Source organism: Schistocerca americana, chromosome 3, assembly GCF_021461395.2.
Source record: "Schistocerca americana isolate TAMUIC-IGC-003095 chromosome 3, iqSchAmer2.1, whole genome shotgun sequence".
Taxonomy (NCBI): Eukaryota; Metazoa; Arthropoda; class Insecta; order Orthoptera; family Acrididae; genus Schistocerca; species Schistocerca americana.
Window position 1 is genome coordinate 963,116,465 of NC_060121.1, and position 20,541 is coordinate 963,137,005.

The 20,541-nt window shown below is 46.9% G+C and overlaps 2 pseudogenes; one reads left to right on the forward strand and one right to left on the reverse strand.

Moving 5' to 3' along the window:
• The first annotated feature begins 8,124 nt into the window (after positions 1-8,124).
• LOC124608910 lies at positions 8,125-8,242 on the forward strand (annotated as a pseudogene).
• A 6,676-nt stretch (positions 8,243-14,918) lies between these two features.
• LOC124608717 lies at positions 14,919-15,012 on the reverse strand (annotated as a pseudogene).
• Between the last annotated feature and the right edge of the window lie 5,529 nt (positions 15,013-20,541).

Consider the following 20,541-nt stretch of genomic DNA (forward strand, 5'->3'; position numbering starts at 1 on the left):
ACGTGTCTGGCGGAATGGCTTCACATGCAGATGAGATGTACTGCTTCAGCTGTTCAATTGTTTCTGGATTCTGGCGGTACACCTGGTGTTTCAAGTGTCCCCACAGAAAGAAGTCACAGGGGTTCATGTCTGGCGAATAGGGAGGCCAATCCACGCCGCCTCCTGTATGTTTCGGATAGCCCAAATCAATCACACGATCATCGAAATATTCATTCAGGAAATTAAAGACGTCGGCCGTGCGATGTGGCCGGGCACCATCTTGCATAAACCACGAGGTGTTCGCAGTGTCGTCTAAGGCAGTTTGTACCGCCACAAATTCACGAAGAATGTCCAGATAGCGTGATGCAGTAATCGTTTCGGATCTGAAAAATGGGCCAATGATTCCTTTGGAAGAAATGGCGGCCCAGACCAGTACTTTTTGAGGATGCAGGGACGATGGGACTGCAACATGGGGCTTTTCGGTTCCCCATATGCGCCAGTTCTGTTTATTGACGAAGCCGTCCAGGTAAAAATAAGCTTCGTCAGTAAACCAAATGCTGCCCACATGCATATCGCCGTCATCAATCCTGTGCACTATATCGTTAGCAAATGTCTCTCGTGCAGCAATGGTAACGGCGCTGAGGGGTTGGCGCGTTTGAATTTTGTATGGATAGAGGTGTAATCTCTGGCGCATGAGACGATACGTGGATGTTGGCGTCATTTGGACCGCAGCTGCAACACAGCGAACGGAAACCCGAGGCCGCTGTTGGATCACCTGCTGCACTAGCTGCGCGTTGCCCTCTGTGGTTGCCGTACGCGGTCGCCCTACCTTTCCAGCACGTTCATCCGTCACGTTCCCAGACCGTTGAAATTTTTCAAACAGATCCTTTATTGTATCGCTTTTCGGTCCTTTGGTTACATTAAACCTCCGTTGAAAACTTCGTCTTGTTGCAACAACACTGTGTTCTAGGCGGTGGAATTCCAACACCAGAAAAATCCTCAGTTCTAAGGTTCAAATGGTTCAAATGGCTCTGAGCACTATGGGACTCAACTGCTGAGGTCATTAGTCCCCTAGAACTTAGAACTAGTTAAACCTAACTAACCTAAGGACATCACAAACATCCATGCCCGAGGCAGGATTCGGACCTGCGACCGTAGCGGTCTTGCGGTTCCAGACTGCAGCGCCTTTAACCGCACGGCCACTTCGGCCGGCACTCAGTTCTAAGGAATAAACCATGTTGTCTACAGCACACTTGCACGTTGTGAACAGCACACGCTTACAGCAGAAAGACGACGTACAGAATGGCGCACCCACAGACTGCGTTGTCTTCTATATCTTTCACATCACTTGCAGCGCCATCTGTTGTTGAAAATTGTAACTACTGTAATTTCGAAAGTTTGTCCGCCTGAAAATGTACTGCTGTCCCAAGCATATTGCAACAAACGGTGTATTTCTATCGCTGCTCGTTTAGTTTTTATTGCCGTTTCAAATATACCGGTCATTTTTGAAACACCCTGTATATCTATTAAAGGAGTTACTACTGAGAAAGTCAATACATAATAAGACTACATTTGCACGAAACCCCAGACCTGGCGTTTGGAGCGCTTTCGATACAGCTCCATAGTTTAGCTTAATGAATGAAATATGAGGTTATGAAATATCGAACCTGCTTTCTGACTGGATTCAGGACTTCCTAGTACACAGAATTGAACGTGTCTTTCTTAAATTGACGAAATCATTAGATGTAAAATTATCCCCAGGAGTACCCCAATGGGTCGTCACTGTTCGCGGTATATTACACTCCTGGAAATGGAAAAAGGAACACATTGACACCGGTGTGTCAGACCCACCATACTTGCTCCGGACACTGCGAGAGGGCTGTACAAGCAATGATCACACGCACGGCACAGCGGACACACCAGGAACCGCGGTGTTGGCAGCCTAATGGCGCTAGCTGCGCAGCATTTGTGCACCGCCGCAGTCAGTGTCAGCCAGTTTGCCGTGGCATACGGAGCTCGATCGCAGTCTTTAACACTGGTAGCATGCCGCGACAACGTGGACGTGAACCGTATGTGCAGTTGACGGACTTTGAGCGAGGGCGTATAGGGGGCATGCGGGAGGCCGGGTGGACGTACCGCCGAATTGCTCAACACGTGGGGCGTGAGGTCTCCACAGTACATCGATGTTGTCGCCAGTGGTCGGCGGAAGGTGCACGTGCCCGTCGACCTGGGACCGGACCGCAGCGACGCACGGATGCACGCCAAGACCGTAGGATCCTACGCAGTGCCGTAGGGGACCGCACCGCCACTTCCCAGCAAATTAGGGACACTGTTGCTCCTGGGGTATCGGCGAGGACCATTCGCAACTGTCTCCATGAAGCTGGGCTACGGTCCTGCACACCGTTAGGCCGTCTTCCGCTCACGCCCCAACATCGTGCAGCCCGCCTCCAATGGTGTCGCGACAGGCGTGAATGGAGGGACGAATGGAGACGTGTCGTCTTCAGCGATGAGAGTCGCTTCTGCCTTGGTGCCAATGATGGTCGTATGCGTGTTTGGCGCCGTGCAGGTGAGCGCCACAATCAGGACTGCATACGACCGAGGCACACAGGGCCAACACCCGGCATCATGGTGTGGGGAGCGATCTCCTACACTGGCCGTACACCACTGGTGATCGTCGAGGGGACACTGAATAGTGCACGGTACATCCAAACCGTCATCGAACCCATCGTTCTACCATTCCTAGACCGGCAAGGGAACTTGCTGTTCCAACAGGACAATGCACGTCTGCATGTATCCCGTGCCACCCAACGTGCTCTAGAAGGTGTAAGTCAACTACCCTGGCCAGCAAGATCTCCGGATCTGTCCCCCATTGAGCATGTTTGGGACTGGATGAAGCGTCGTCTCACGCGGTCTGCACGTCCAGCACGAACGCTGGTCCAACTGAGGCGCCAGGTGGAAATGGCATGGCAAGCCGTTCCACAGGACTACATCCAGCATCTCTACGATCGTCTCCATGGGAGAATAGCAGCCTGCATTGCTGCGAAAGGTGGATATACACTGTACTAGTGCCGACATTGTGCATGCTCTGTTGCCTGTGTCTATGTGCCTGTGGTTCTGTCAGTGTGATCATGTGATGTATCTGACCCCAGGAATGTGTCAATAAAGTTTCCCCTTCCTGGGACAATGAATTCACGGTGTTCTTATTTCAATTTCCAGGAGTGTACATAACTGATCTGGTGGATAATGTCGGCAGCTTCGTGAAGCTGTTTGCGGATGCTGCTGTCGTATTTAGGAAAATTACAAAGCTAGAAAACCGAAGAGAACTGCAAAAAAGCTTGCAGATATTCGACGGTTGGTGCTGGGTCGGTCACTTGACCATCAACGTAAATATAGAGCGAGCACATTGAAGACTTCAGCAGTAGCTCTTGTCTACAGCGTGACGGAATATTGTTCGTCGCTAGTCTGGATCAAAAGTACACAAGTGACTGAAGTGGACGTTCAACTGAAGGAAACAATGCGAATAATCTCTGGAACACTCAGAGGCACCCGATGTAGTGATGGGGAGCTCGTGAATGAGTCGTTCAAATGAACGCTTCACTCCAGTGAAGTGTGAACTAACCACTCAATTTCAATGAACTGGCACTTAAAACTCTTCACAGATAGCACACTCCACACTTTTGTCTAGTTCACTCACTCTCTTCCACTCTCCCTTTTCCACTACATTGGCGCTACGTCAGTCATTCTCCCTTCACTTGAGGCCTCCCTCTACTGCCTGTCGACGAATCGCGCGGTGAAATACACTTAGAGCAACAGTTGCACTTTGCTTTCCCATCACCTAAACCGGCGAAGAAACCCCAAATTTCACTAATTTTAGGCGATCGTGAGTTGCTAGCCGTTGTATAAGCGTGAACAGAAACAAAAACTGCTTTCCGAATAAAATAATGAGGGATTTTACCTGAAATCGTACCAATGACTACAGGTGACAGTTTACGTTTTGAATTTAGAGGGTTATTATTCTCAACAAAAATAAAATATACAGGAAAACTTCTGAATAATTACGTATCGTAGGTATATACACTTATACGATTAATAATTTTTTACAGCATCGTGGCGCAGCGGTAAGCGCTCGGGTTCGTAATCCGTAGGTCGCCGGATCGAATCTCGCGGCATGCGACATTTTCTTATTATTAGTTTCTTGTAATTCAAATTATATATATATATATATATATATATATATATATATATATATATATATATATAAAGTATTAATGAATTGCTTATGCATGTTGGTGAAGGCGAATCGCTCTCCAATTGTACCGCCTCCATTTTTCCGTTTTTTTTTAACAGGGTGTACCAAAGCTCTCACGTCCGCACTGATTTTCGACGATGTTATAAGTTGCGCTAGGGACCGCATCTACCTTCTTTCGAAGTTAGCAGGCAACTACGCTGTTATGCGGCGGCTCGTTTCGGCCCATTCAACATCTGTCCTTCAAGTGTAACGAGCGAGTAACGGAGTTTGTATTTCATACCTGCCACAGCAAATTTGTGTTCGTGGGGTCTCTATCCTAATTCGAACGTTTGACTTACGCTATACGTATTCGTTTCGGAATATCGTTTCTACGTCTTCCGTTAACTATACGTGGTTAACATTATGAAGACAATTAATAACATTTGTGAAATATAACTTTTTTTGCGGAAAACATAATGATGTTCGAAGTCGCCAGTTTTTCCACGACAAACGACTTTCAACAACTTATTATATATGCATAATTGTTGCGTAATTCAAATATATATATATATCAAATATATATATATATATATATTTGAATTACAAAAGCCGGGCGCTGGTGGCCCAGCGGTTCTGGCGCTACAGTCTGGAACCGCGCGACCGCTACGGTCGCAGGTTCGAATCCTGCCTCGGGCATGAATGTTTGTGTTGTCGTTAGGTTTAAGTAGTTCTAAGTTCTAGGGGACTTATGACCACAGCAGTTGAGTCCCATAGTGCTCAGAACCATTTTTTTAATTACAAAAAACAAATACTAAAAAAAAAAATAGGTCGCACGGCGCGAGATTCGATCCGGCGACCTTCGGATTACGAACCCAAACGCTTACCGCTGCGCCACGACGCTGTAGAAAATTGTTAATCGTGGAGAGTATTTAACCACAACGGTTTCTTTTAACTGTCGATTTTCTCGACAACGGCTGAGAAGTGCATCTTGGTGCTTTGCCACATTACACCTCTGGCCATGATCTTTTATTATGCGCAGTATGAATCGAATCTGAATTTCACAATTGGCGGCCTCCCCTTGTTAGTGTGAAAGCCAATGATCGTGCTCTCTTGGACGTCAACAACAACTGCACTACTCACCGCGTCCCCCAGGCACGCTTTATAAACCTTCCACCGCTGGTGCCGCCTCTTGTTGTCAGTCAGTGGTTATTGCACGCTGAAGTCGAACATAGGCGGTGGACACGTTAATGTGACTGGACCGTGTAATTTTTGCAATATATGCTAGACATCATGCATTTAATCGATCATTGCCTGTCAAAGACTGGCAGCTAGGGCTGTTATTAGGGCGGAGACAAAGCGACAGCCGACCGATTGCTATGACTATACAGTTTGACGACAGGACTATTCACTAGTTCTGACTCCAATAAATCGTATTACTTACTTAGAACACGGCGCAAATTTTGTGGTTATTACCTCAACTGCAGTGGTCGGCTTGCAGATTTTAATACAGTTCATCGTAAGTTATAGTCAAGTAAACTTCTATTCTCGACTCCAAACAATCTAACTCCCATGAATGAAACGTTATATCTTCCGAATTGTGTGTCGTATTAAAAAAAATGGTTCAAAAAATGGTTCAAATGGCTCTGAGCACTATGGGACTCAACATCTTAGGTCATAAGTCCCCTAGAACTTAGAACTACTTAAACCTAACTAACCTAAGGACATCACACACACCCATGCCCGAGGCAGGATTCGAACCTGCGACCGTAGCAGTCCCGCGGTTCCGGACTGCAGCGCCAGAACCGCACGGCCACCGTGGCCGGCCAGGTTCAAATGGCTCTGAGCACTATGGGACTTAACATCTATGGTCATCAGTCCCCTAGAACTTAGAACTACTTAAACCTAATTAACCTAAGGACAGCACACAACACCCAGTCATCACGAGGCAGAGAAAATCCCTGACCCCGCCGGGAATCGAACCCGGGAACCGGGGCGTGGGAAGCGAGAACGCTACCGCACGACCACGAGATGCGGACGGTGTCGTATTAGGTTGGTGCATAAGTTCGTAGCGTTTTTCCGTGAGTTTAATAAACACTACAAATACACATAACAGAGGCTCTAGTCTTCAATAATTTGTCCTCCTTCACTGGTATTTACAACAGTCCACAGCTCGTAGTCACGCGGTAGCGTTCTCGCTTCCCGAGCACGGGGTCCCGGATTCGATTCCCGTCGGGGTCAGGGATTTTCACCTGCCTCGAGATGACTGGGTGTTGTTGTGTCGTCTTCTTCATTCATCCCCATTACGGTCGCAGGAAGACAATGGCAAACCACCTCCGGTAGGACCTTGCCTAGGTGCGGGTCTCCTGCATCGTTCCCTATGCTCTGTGATTGAGTATGGGACTTCATCAACACTATTTACAACACTCTGCCAACGCTGGGGTAGCTTTTCGGTTCTACGACTGCAGAAATCACGTGGTTTTGTGGTGAAGAACTCGTCAAGCTATGTTACTGGAAAGGAAGTTCCTTGAAAGTTGTTCGGTAGAGAGAGGAAAAGCTGAAAATCTAAGGGTTCAAAATCGTGTGAAGAGGTGGGTGCGGAATGATCTCCCAATCCAACTCCTGTGCAGTGTTTTTTGCCAGTTTAGCAGACTGCCTGTGTGTATTATCTCGGAGTAGAATCGCTTCACGCAGTCTTCCTGGTCGTTGTTCTTGAATTGCGTCTGCAAGACGTCTCAGTTGTTGACAATAAATGTCCTCAGCTATGGTTAAATCTCGGGGAAGCAATTCGTAGCACACCACACCGTCGCTGTTCCATCAGAAGCATAAGATTATCTTTCGTGGATGCGCGCAGCTTTTTTACTAGGATTTGCTGCTTTGTTAGGGCTCAACCATTCGTTCCGTTTCCTTACGTTGGCATAACGGTACATTTCCCGTCATCAGTAACAATACATTGTAGGAATGGTTGGTCTTGTTCACGAGCCAACTGATGACAAGCAGGCAGAGATTCACATATGGCCCCTCCTCATATTTGTGATTTTGGCTTAGAGAATGCGGTACCCACACAGCCGATTTTTGAACCTTCCCCATTGCATGCAAACGTCGCACGATGGTAGAATAATCACAGTTCACCGCATTTGACAGTTCTCGAGTACACTGACGTGCATCATTGTTGATTAAAGCACTCTAATCATCCTCATCAAACCGCGAAGGTTTTCCTGAATATGGACAGTCACTAATGTCACAATAATCCTCCTTAAAACGAGAAAACCATTTTCTTGCGTGCTTTATCCAATGGCAATATCGCCATACACGCCGCAAACATTTATGGCTGCCTCCGCAGTGTCTCCCCACTATTGAACTCAAACAGAAGAATACAGGTATATCGGAAATGTTCCGATTTCTTTTCTTGGCATTCCATTTTCTAACTTCCACACCTTCACTCACTATCTCCAGGTGACAAGATGGCAATATGGAAACTCAAATAGCAGCAGCAAACCACAAATGAAAAACGACAGTCGATAAATAAACCCCTAGCAACCGGAATGCTAACATGCTAAACAAAAACGCTACGAACTTATGCACAAACCTAATACAGTGATATAATTTTGCAGGTACGTTCAGTCTCATATGTGGATACTGTCTGCATAAAGCATTGCGAATGGTGTAAGTAGTAAAGAAGTAACAAATTAAGACACCATACCTGATGTTGCAGATTTAGTCCAGTAACAACGAAATGCAGTAGGCGATTAACTTTTTTCCTTTACTAATTTTGTGGGAGGGAGGGGGGCGGTGTAAGGGGAAAAGATTTCCTAAAAGTTTGAAATTATGTGTAAAGTTCGTTGGAATTCGCTAAGTGCTCTCATTTTCAAATAAGGGATGAACAAAGTCCGGATATTTGCACGCTCTGAGTTACACTGTGCAGCGGCCTTGCCGCAGTGGATACGCCGGTTCCCGTCAGACCACCGACATTAAGCGCTGTCGGGCATGGGCGGTACTTGAATGGGTGACCATCTGGGCCGCCATGCGCTGTTGCGATTATTCGGGGTACATTCAGTCTCGTGATGCCAATTGAGGAGCTATTCGACCGAATAGTAGCGGCTCCGTTCAAAGACAACTACCATAACGACTGGGAGAGCGGTGTGCTGACAACACGATCCTACAATCCGCATTCTCATCTGAGGATGACACGGCGGTCGGATGGTACCGATGGGACACTTGTGGCCTGAAGACGGAGTGCAGTGCTTTGTGACCTATACTGCCTCAAGACATATATAAACTTTCCAATTTTAACACCTGGCTTATTGTACAGTACTGGCCATTAAAATTGCTACACCAAGAAGAAATGCAGATGATAAACGGCTATCCATTGGACAAATATATTATACTAGAACTGACATGTGATTACATTTTCACGCAGTTTGGGTGCATGGATCTTGAGAAATCAGTACCCAGAACAACCACTTCTGGCCATAATAACGGCTGGGCAATTAGTCAAACAGAGCTTGGATGGCGTGTACAGGTACAGCTGCCCATGCAGCTTCAACACGATACCACAGTTCATCAAGAGTAGCGACTGCCGTATTGTGACGAGCCAGTTTGTCGGCCACCATTGACCAGACGTTTTCAAATGGTGAGACGTCTGGAGAATGTGCTGGCCAGGGTAGCAGTCGAGCATTTTCTGTATCCAGGAAGGCCCGTACAGGACCTGCAACATGCGGTCGTGCATTATCCTGCTGAAATGTAGTGTTTCGCAGGGATCGAATGAAGGGTAGAGCCACGGGTCGTAACACATCTGAAATGTAACGTCCACTGTTCAAAGTGCGTCACTGCGAACAAGAGGTGTCCGAGACGTGTTGAAACGTCCCTTTTGAAAAATTATACACGTGACTGGGCTTAAACTGACACACAATATTTTTTTTGCGCAACGCAATCTGACTTTCAAAAATCCCTACAAAAGAATGGCCCTGACTAACATTAACCTATACCTTTCACAAATCACTTACCTCACCAAAAATCTTCATTACTCGAACTACTGCAAAACAGCGAGCGCCACTACTGCCAGCTAAATAAAAGATTCAAACTACGGAAGGCACTAACTACTAATAGGCATAGTTTGCAAATGAAAGATTTTAATAGAGAACAAACAATGTATTTACCTTAATAATGTTGAAAACTCATAATATACATATCAGTTCATGACATCCAGTTTTAAAAGTTTCAAAACTCCGCCATCTCTCTCCCCACATCCACCACTGCTGGCGGCTCACCTCCAACTGCGCAACGCTACGCGCTGTTAACACCCAGCTGCCGCTGCCCAACACTACAATGGCAGACAACAATGCAAACTAGACACAGACTGCACACAGCACAGCCAGTGATTTTCATCCAGAGCGCTACGTAACGTTGCCAATAAGAAAACATAAACAGCCTACTTACAGCGTAACCAATGGCACCCCATACCATCACGCCGGGTGATACGCCAGTATGGAGATGACGAATACACGCTTCCGATGTGCGTTCTCCGCGATGTCGCCCAACACGGATGCGACCATCATCATGCTGTAAACAGAACTGGATTCATCCGAAAAAAATGGCGTTTTGCCATTTGTACACCCAGCTTGTCGTTGAGTACACCATCGCAAGCGCTCCTGTCTGTGATGCAGCGTCAAGGGTAACCGCAGCCATGGTCTCCGAGCTGATAGTCCATGCTGCTGCAAACGTCGTCGAACTGTTCGTGCAGATGGTTCTCGTCTTTCAGACGTTCCCATCTGTTGACTCAGAGATTGAGACGTGGTTGCACGATCCATTACAGCCATGTGGATAAGATACCTGTCATCTCGATGGCTAGTGATACGAGGCCGTTGGGGTCCAGCACAGCGTTCCGTATTAGCCTCCTGATCCCACCGATTCCATATTCTGCTAACAGTCCTTGGATCTCGATCAACGCGAGCAGCAATGTCGCGATACGATAAACCGCAATCGCGATAGGCTATAATCCGACCTTTATCAAAGTCGGAAAAGTGATGGTAAGTATTTCTCCTCCTTACAGGATGCATCACAACAACGTTTCACCAGGCAACGCCGGTCAACGGCTGTTTGTGTATGAGAAATCGGTTTTAAACTTTCCTCTTGTCAGCACGTTGTAGATATCGCCACCGGCGCCAACCTTGTGTGAATGCTTTGAAAAGCTAATCATTTGCACATCACAGCATCTTCCTCCTGTCGGTTAAATTTCACGTCTGTAGCACGTCACGTCATCTTCGTGGTGTAGCAATTTTAATGGCCAGTAGTGTATTTAACATAAGATGATATCTATTAATGAGCAGGTTATGACAGCATTTTAAATTTTTAAATTCGATCGATAGCCATATGAAACGCTGAAAATATAATTTTTGTTGCCCCCGGAAGTCGTTAGATAGGCAACCTGCAAGTAGAATAGCGCTCCCTTTTAGCCGTTAGTAGTACAGACGGGCCTCCGCAGCGAAATAATGACGGATATGGGCTGTTGTTGACGCTACGGCTTAATCACTTATCAGGGGAAACCGTGACTGGGCTTTTAGAACAATGGAAATTGATTGCCTGATCCGCTTCCTGTGTGAAAACGGAAATGGGTATGTTACGATATGCCGTCTTCAAGGAAAACACGTGCACAGTAAATGATTACAAGACCGCACTCATTGGCAGTGTTGTATCGTGAGGAAAATTGACATCGGTCTCAGTGGCACTACTCAATACTCCTTAAAAGCTGCGAACAACGTCGCTTGTGTTGCTGATCACCCCAAGCGACGTCTACCTTACTGGACATGGCGTTTCAAGGCAGCTGTTCATGCCGCAAGGCTGGAATCGTATTGCAGTTGTTTCAGTAATACGATGTATGCTACTTTAAGTCCTGGCCCCAATGTCTCCGGATAGTGTTCATATCCATATCCACATCCACTTTCGTGACCAATGGGCTGCAGGATTAATGATCATTTGGCTAAACCAGTCCTCCGAGATACGCTTTCTTCCAGGGATATTATTTGAGCAAAGTAAGCAGGAGAACTTCTGTGATATTTGCAGACTAAGAGACAGATTAGAAGGAAGGTCAGCGTTGGCCGTAATATTAATGGTTTATTGATAGCAAAATCGATTTTCAACCACATAGTGATCATCTTCCGTGCTGTGGTGTACAAATTAAACTCATAGGCGCTGGTATCAAGTTATTATCAGTAACCAAAGCCAAGAAACGATCAAAATTTGTTTGCTGATAATAACTTGATACCAGTGCCCATGAATTTAATTTGTACACCACAGCACTGAAGATGATCACTATGTGGTTGAAAATCGATTTTTCTATCAATAAACTATCTATATTACTGCCAACACTGACCTTCCTTCTAATTTCACGTATATGGTCGTTGTGCACACAGCACTCCATGGAGTCGCCAACCAATAAGAGACAGGTGTTGGCTGAAATGAATCTGTCAGGCTGGTTTCTAAGTCGTGCCAAGGTAGCACATTTGGTGATATCAATGTCCGCGAAAGCAGGTTCCAGTTTCGTGTCACAGTCCGTCAGTAAGCTTAAAACCACTGCAGAATGAAGGATTCGTGATTGAAAGTTGGGATGCGCGGCAACATACGGCTCGTGAATCACCTCCTTGAATTCTGTAGTGATTGCACGAACTATACAGGAACTAACCATACAAGGTAGGTCTTCACAGTCGGAGTTTACTTCAGTTAAAATTTAGGGGCTGAGATGACGTGATCGATGAATAGAACTATTCTTTCGTCTCCGACTGCAGAAGACATCTTCGGAGGCAAATGCCGTTTTACCTCCGAAGATGTCTGTTGCAGTCGGAGAGGAAACGTCAGACAATAGTTTTATCCAGGATGTTGTAGAGGAGACTTAGAAGTTAATGTGTTGATGAGGAACCCATATCCGGTAATGTACTGTTTGCTTGTACAATAATTTTGAAGATCGGATCATTTTCAAATCTCTCGCTCCACAGCAAGCACACAGCGAAGACAATGAGCGGTGACCTGGTGCTCTACAGGAACCCATGGTTTCGACGGTGTTCCGAGTACTGGTCGTCGGGTTCTCTTCTATGTGACGAAGGACGTCCTGTTCAAAGCCGAGAGTGCGGCGTGTCCATTCGGAAAGTTGCGGACGTACCAGTTTCTCGCAGCCGTTGCTGTAGTCGACGAAAATACACTCCTGGAAATGGAAAAAAGAACACATTGACACCGGTGTGTCAGACCCACCATACTTGCTCCGGACACTGCGAGAGGGCTGTACAAGCAATGATCACACGCACGCCACAGCGGACACACCAGGAACCGCGGTGTTGGCCGTCGAATGGCGCTAGCTGCGCAGCATTTGTGCACCGCCGCCGTCAGTGTCAGCTAGTTTGCCGTGGCATATGGTGCTCCATCGCAGTCTTTAACACTGGTAGCATGCCGCGACAGCGTGGACGTGAACCGTATGTGCAGTTGACGGACTTTGAGCGAGGGCGTATAGTGGGCATGCGGGAGGCCGGGTAGACGTACCGCCGAATTGCTCAACACGTGGGGCGTGAGGTCTCCACAGTACATCGATGTTGTCGCCAGTGGTCGGCGGAAGGTGCACGTGCCCGTCGACCTGGGACCGGACCGCAGCGACGCACGGATGCACGCCAAGACCGTAGGATCCTACGCAGTGCCGTAGGGGACCGCACCGCCACTACCTAGCAAATTAGGGACACTGTTGCTCCTGGGGTATCGGCGAGGACCATTCGCAACCGTCTCCATGAAGCTGGGCTACGGTCCCGCACACCGTTAGGCCGTCTTCCGCTCACGCCCCAACATCGTGCAGCCCGCTTCCAGTGGTGTCGCGACAGGCGTGAATGGAGGAACGAATGGAGACGTGTCGTCTTCAGCGATGAGAGTCGCTTCTGCCTTGGTGCCAATGATGGTCGTATGCGTGTTTGGCGCCGTGCAGGTGAGCGCCACAATCAGGACTGCATACGACCGAGGCACGCAGGGCCAACACCCGGCATCATGGTGTGGGGAGCGATCTCCTACACTGGCCGTACACCACTGGTGATCGTCGAGGGGACACTGAATAGTGCACGGTACATCCAAACCGTCATCGAACCCATCGTTCTACCATTCCTAGACCGGCAAGGGAACTTGCTGTTCCAACAGGACAATGCACGTCCGCATGTATCCCGTGCCACCCAACGTGCTCTAGAAGGTGTAAGTCAACTACCCTGGCCAGCAAGATCTCCGGATCTGTCCCCCATTGAGCATGTTTGGGACTGGATGAAGCGTCGGCTCACGCGGTCTGCACGTCCAGCACGAACGCTGGTCCAACTGAGGCGCCAGGTGGAAATGGCATGGCAAGCCGTTCCACAGGACTACATCCAGCATCTCTACGATCGTCTCCATGGGAGAATAGCAGCCTGCATTGCTGCGAAAGGTGGATATACACTGTACTAGTGCCGACATTGTGCATGCTCTGTTGCCTGTGTCTATGTGCCTGTGGTTCTGTCAGTGTGATCATGTGATGTATCTGACCCCAGGAATGTGTCAATAAAGTTTCCCCTTCCTGGGACAATGAATTCACGGTGTTCTTATTTCAATTTCCAGGAGTGTAGTTGTAAGTAGGCTGTTTAGGTTTTTTTATTGGTATCGCCACCTCTGTATGAAAATCACTGGCTGTGCTGTGTGCAGTCTGTGGCTGCTTTGCATTGTTGTAATACTCGCCATTGTAGTGTTAGGCAGCTGGCTGTGAACAGCGCGTAGCGTTGCGCAGTTGGAGGTGAGCCGCCAGCAGTGGTGGATGTGGAGAGAGAGATGGCGGAGTTTTGAAATTTGTCATGAACTGCCATATTTATATATGATGATATTAAGGTAAATACATTGTTTGTTCTCTATTAATATCTTTCATTTGCTAACTATCCCTATCAGTAGTTAGTGCCTTCAGTAGTTTGAATCTTTTATTTAGCTGGCAGTAGTGGCGCTCGTTGTATTGCAGTAGCTTGAGTAGCGAAGATTTTTGTGAGGTAAGTGATTTGTGAAAGGTATAGTTTAATGTTAGTCAGGGCCATTCTTTTGTAAGGATTTTTGAAAGTCAGATTGCGTTGCGCTAACAAAATATTGTGTGTCAGTTTAAGCACAGTCGTGTACAATTGTTAAAAAGGGGAAGTTTCATAAATTTCCAGGAGTGTAGTATGCGACGTCATAACAACAACAGGGCCTTACTAAGAGACCTTCTTCTCAGTTCGTGCGCGTACCGCGTTGTGATTCGATCTTTCAACTTGTTTTGTATTCAAACAGTATGTTTCCAGACTTGGAAAATAAAAATGTCGTATGACTAGGGCCTCCCGTCGGGTAGACCGTTCGCCGAGTGCAAGTCTTTCGATTTACCGCCGCTTCGACGACTTGCGCGTCGATGGGGATGAAATGATGATGATTAGGACAACACAACTCCCAGTCCCTGAGCGGAGAAAATCTCCCACCCAGGCGGGAATCGAACCCGGGCACTTAGGATTGACATTCTGTCGCGCTGACCACTTCTTTTTTTTGTTTTTTTGTTCTATATTGTTCGTTGAATTTGTTTGTGGCGGGCGTCCGATGACCGATGACACTCGTTAAGGTTGTTCGTTGATCCGTTCGCTCAGTTTTTTTACTACAGAGGGTAGCTAAACCCTCTGACCGAACACGCTGAGTTACCGTGCCGGCGATACATATAAAAAATGTGGGACGCTTCACGATTTTGCGTGTCATCCATGCTAAACTTCTCTGTATTGTTCCAAATTTAGAATATGTACCGCCGAAGTGAGTACGCCACTCAGCTACCGGGGGCGGACTCCAGAGTTAGTTTCTCTATGAAAACTTTATGTACTTAGTCCCCCCCCCCCCCCCCCCCTGCAAACATGGCAGAGGAATTGCGAAACACATGAAGCACAATTTTAAAGAATACTTGCGAAATTTGGCACTCTGTAAGTAATTTTGGTCGTCAAATTACAATTAGCTCAGCACGCTGGCAATTCTTTCAATTCACCACTTTCATCAAACGCACCAATGGTGTACTCGTATAAAAATAAAATGGTTGTCGGGCTAAATCGCACAATAACTTTCAACATTTTATAGTCTTTTAGGTTTTATTTGTAACTTGGCGCCGGCCGCTGTGGCCGAGCGCTACTAGGCGCTTCAGTCCGGAACTGCTACGGTCACAGGTTCGAATCCTGCCTCGGGCATGGATGTATGTGATGTCCTTAGGTTAGTTGCGTTTAAGTAGTTCTACGTCTAGGGGACTGATGACCTCAGATGTTAAGTCCCGTAGTGCTCAGAGCCGTTTGAACCATTTGTAACTTGTCACGCCGAACACGTTTTTAGTTTCTTGTAATGGAGAGGCAATGCACCTTTGGTGGAAGGTTTTGTATTACGCTGTGCAACAGTTGTCGACGGTGTGCTGAAGGAAACAAATACTCTTTTGCTATTCCAATGTTGCCAGACTTAGGTGACATAAAAGTAAAACAGCTATCACGTTTTGCTTACTTTCGTTCCATATCTCACGGTGTAGCATTTATGGCTTGGGCCTGAAGCCAAATGTGAAGTTATCCAAAGCCAAAAGCATGTACAGCACCGAGAAGACATGGTCATATGTCAATGTAACATGGTACATATAAACACCATGGGCAGATATATAAATGGTTACAGCTACAGTTTTCTGTGACTGGTAGAACAGTGATCAGAGTGCATTAGTGTAGTTTGCTATCAGGCCCCGTAGGGTATGTAAGGGGCGTGAAGAGCATTACATGATCGCTGAGAGCGACATGGAGACGCGGTATAATCGTCTTAGACAGCATTATCAGCACCTCATAGAGTTACAAAAGGGTCTCATTGTGGGAGTCTTTTGGTCAGATGGTTGAATGTGCAACATCCAAGATTGTGGGGGGGATCATGTGTGACAGTGGTCGGCGCGTATCTCCGATCGGGGTTCTGGTTGACCACATCAGACCAACACAAGAGAGGACCACCATATTGTGCATTAGCAGTAAACATATTCCAACCCCTTCATACACTACCACAGTAAACATATTCCAACCCCTTCATACACTACTGGCCATTAAAATTGCTACATCACGAAGATGACGTGCTACAGACGCGAAATTTAACCAACAGGAAGAAGATGCTGTGATATGCAAATGATTAGCTTTTCATAGCATTCACACAAGATTGCCGCCGGTAGCGACACCTATAACGTGCTCACATGAGGAAAGTTTCCAACCGATTTCTCGTACACAAACAGCAGTTGACCGGCGTTGCCTGGTGAAACGTTGTTGTGATGCCTCGTGTGAGGAGGAGAAATGCGTACCGTCTCGTTTCCGAATTTGATAGAGGTCGGATTGTAGCCTATCGCGATTGCGGTTTTCGTATCGCGACATTGCTGCTCGCGTTGGTCGAGATCCAGCAGACTGTTAGCAGAATATGGAATCGGTGGGTTCAGGAGGGTAATACGGAAGGCCGTGCTGGATCCCAACGGCATCTTATCCGCATGGCTGTGACGGATCGTGCAGCCACGTCTCAATCCCTGAGTCAACAGATGGGGACGTTTGTAAGACAACAACCATCTGCACGAACAGTTCGACGACGTTTGCAGCAGCATGGACTATCAGCTCGGAGACCATGGCTGTTGTTACCCTTGACGCTGCATCACAGACAGGAGCTACACAGCGACGAACGGATGGCAAAACGTCATTTTCTCGGATGAATCCAGGTTCTGTTTACAGCATCATGATAGTCGGATCCGTGTTTGGCGACATCGCGGTGAACGCACATTGGAAGCGTGTATTCGTCATCGCCATACTGGCGTATCACCCGGCGTGGTGGTATGGGGTGCCATTGGTTACACGTCTCGGTCACCTCTTGTTCGTATTGACGGCACTTTCAACAGTGGACGTTACATTTCAGATGTGGCTCTACCGTTCATTCGATCCCTGCGAAACCCTACATTTCAGCAGGATAATGCACGACCGCATGTTGCAGGTCCTGTACGCGTCTTTCTGGATACAGAAAATGTTCGACGGTGCGCTGGCCAGCACATTCTCCAGATCTCTCACCAACTGAAAACGTCTGGTCAATGATGGCTGAGCAACTGGCTCGTCACAATACGCCAGTCACTACTCTTGATGAACTGTGGTATCGTGTTGACGCTGCAGGGGCAGCTGTACCTGTACACGCCATCCAAACTCTGTTTGACTCAATGCCCAGTCGTATCAAGGCTGTTATTACGGCCAGAGGTGGTTGTTCTGTGTACTGATTTCTCGGGATCTATGGACCCAAATTGCGTGAAAATGTAATCACATGTCAGTTCTAGTATAATATATTTGTCCAATGAATACCTGTTTATCATCTGCATTTCTTCTTGGTGTAGCAATTTTAATGACCAGTAGTGTTTATGTGCCTGCCATCTGAGTAAAAGTTACCATCTACCTGCTACGTTTTGTGTCACCCCGCACCATTGGTTGGAGACCAGCAGCAGCTGGACTGGGGAATTACCGTCCCAAGTATGGGCTGCTGTTAACACCAAAACACAAATGGCTGCGTTTGGAGTGGCGCCTGACCGTAGATGCTGATGAATGGCGTCGCACTGTGTTCACCGACGAATCGCAGTTCTGCGCTACCCCCGGATGACTATCGCCGGCGAGTGTGGTGGCGACCTGAGGTGAAGTTCCGGTCTTCAAACGTTTTGGAGAGGCAAAGTAGCGTTAGTCCTGGCGTCGTGGTGTGGGGAGCCACCGTGTATGACTCCAGGACTCGACTGGTTGTGATTAAGGGAACTCTGACGGTACGTCATTTATTGGTGCCAATGTGAGAGTACCGTCGCGTCCGCCCCCAATAGCTGAGTGGTCAGCGCGACAGAATGTCAATCCTAAGGGCGCGGGTTCGATTCCCGGCGGGATCGGAGCTTTTCTCCGCTTCGAGACTGGGTGTTGTGTTGTCCTAATCATCATCATCATTTCATCCCCATCGACGCGCAAGTCGCCGAAGTGACGTCAAATCGAAAGACTCTCAGCCGGCGACCGTCTATCTGATGGGAGGCCCTAGTCACACGACATTTATTTTTAGTGTCGTGGTGCCACTTTTCCGCATGTCAGTGTTCATCCACACGTAGCTCTTGCCTCTACGAAGTGTCTGCTTGACGTTTAGGTACTTCTGTAGCCAGTAAGCGCCTCAGATCTGCCTCCGATGTAAGGTGTCCGGGACCGGCTCGGACACCAACTCTGTTCTAGTGGCAGCATCCTGGATGTAGAGCACCAGTTGCAGCGTTTTGCCACAGGAGAGGATACACAATCGTTACGACGCCCTTCCCGACCGAATCAGTGGATGCACCAGGCCACGATGGGTGTAACGTCATACTGATAAGTGGACTCGTACTGCCAAATTCTTTCTAAATTTGAGTCGATTTTGTAATCACTAAAATAACATCACATACCCTCACAACCAGTGAAGTTTCATTCTGTTTCCTCCTCCTCTTCTGGGTGCTTCACTTTTTTTTTTTTGCACTTGAAAGAATTCACCCGTGGACATTTGGAGTGCGTTTATAGATATACAGGGTGTTACAAAAAGGTACGGCCAAACTTTCAGGAAACATTCCTCACACACAAATAAAGCAAAGATGTTATGTGTACATGTGTCCGGAAACGCTTAATTTCCATGTTAGAGCTCATTTTAGTTTCGTCCACTTACACTCAATGGAGCACGTTATCATGATTTCATACGGGATACTCTACCTGTGCTGCTAGAGCGTGTGCCTTTACAAGTACGACACAACATGTGGTTCATGCACGATGGAGCTCCTGCACATTTCAGTCGAAGTGTTCGTACGCTTCTCAACAACAGATTCGGTGACCGATGGATTGGTAGAGGCGGACCAATTCCATGGACTCCACGCTCTCCTGACCTCAACCCTCTTGACTTTCATTTATGGGGGCATTTGAAAGCTCTTGCCTACGCAACCCCGGCACCAAATGTAGAGACTCTTCGTGCTCGTATTGTGGACGGCTGTGATACAATACGCTATTCTCCAGGGCTGCATCAGCGCATCAGGCATTCCATGCGACGGAGGGTGGATGCGTGTATCCTCGCTAACGGAGGACGTTTTGAACATTTCCTGTAACAAAGTGTTTGAAGTCACGCTGGTACGTTCTGTTGCTGTGTGTTTCCATTCCATGATTAATGTGATTTGAAGAGAAGTAATAAAATGAGCTCTAGCATGGAAAGTAAGCATTTCCGGACACATGTCCACGTAACATATTTTCTTTGTGTGTGAGGAATGTTTCCTGGAAGTTTGGCCGTACCTTTTGGTAACACCCTGTAATATATATATATATATATATATATATATATATATTGTAACCTCCCCACAAAAATTTATAATGAATGACAATATTATTTAGGAATGCCAATGGACATTGCGCTAAGTGTAACCTCTCCACTGAAATTTTAAAGACAGAAATAATAAATGAATAGGAGCCAAACGTAACCTCCCTAGCGATTAAATTTAATGACAATAAAAGTGAGAATCGCAATCTGACTCAAGTATAAGTACTTCATAAAAAATTAAGGTCCATTCAGTGATAAGAAAACCTCAGTGATAATGATAATTCAATTAAACCGAAATATCGGTCTTTGGCCCTGTGCAAAAAATCAAAATTAAATTCTTACCTCATTGCAACACCTAGTCAAATTTCTGCTCTTGTTGTTGCGCACCGCTTGGAGGAACTGCATTGCAAATAATAATATTCCCTTTTTTTTTTCTTTTGTAATCTAATTGAAAACTGAAACTTTTGTTTAAGGGAAGTGGAACGAAATAGTTACTTCAATTAAATGAAAATTTTATGTAAAATTGCTTTTGAAATCAAAGTTATTATTGGGGGCACTTGTTGAAAATTAGTTACAATAGTTAAACTTTACATTATCCGATGATTATCTTAATTAACAGTATACCTCATTCAGCATCTTGACCAGTGTTGTCGCCAGACCACATCACGCAACCCCACTGGGCTGCTACCACTGACCGACCGCTCTGCATGACGACTACTAGCGTACTGCACGCGACGACTACTGACAGAGTACTCCCTCAACTAGACAGAGCTACAGACTCGTAACGACTGACCGACCGACTCGCAACGACTAACTGACAGACTGAGAACCGCTCGCAACACTCGCGCGGTCAAGCGCATACTCTCTGGTCACAGATGCTACAATGCCTCGCCATCGCTGCTATGTTACATACGTGTTTCATAACCCTCCACTGGGGGGGCAAAAATTTGGCAGCGATGGTGAGTCATTTGGACTTGCCAAGC